The sequence below is a fragment of the Manacus vitellinus genome, unplaced genomic scaffold (genome assembly GCF_001715985.3).
Source record: "Manacus vitellinus isolate BGI_N305 unplaced genomic scaffold, ASM171598v3 scaffold_15_pilon, whole genome shotgun sequence".
NCBI lineage: Eukaryota > Metazoa > Chordata > Aves > Passeriformes > Pipridae > Manacus > Manacus vitellinus.
The window spans coordinates 9,538,081-9,538,311 of record NW_021939122.1 but is presented as its reverse complement, the minus strand read 5'-3'; positions in this window follow the sequence as shown (position 1 = coordinate 9,538,311).

Genomic DNA, 231 nt, shown 5'->3' with positions numbered 1-231 from the left:
AGGGAGGCATCCTATGCCGAGCTCCTGGCTCACCGCCGGTGCCCGAGCGCTGTCCGGTCTGGGGGAGGGCGAGGGGACTCCCCCGGGCAGGTGACCGGGTGGCACCGCCGCTCCCGGCCGGCGGGACCTGCCGGGAGCCGGGCGGGGAAGAGCGGAGTGACCGCGGGAAGTTGCGAAGGCTCCGCGCCACGAAGCGGGTTGCAGTCCCCGCTCAGCTCGATGCGGGAGCAT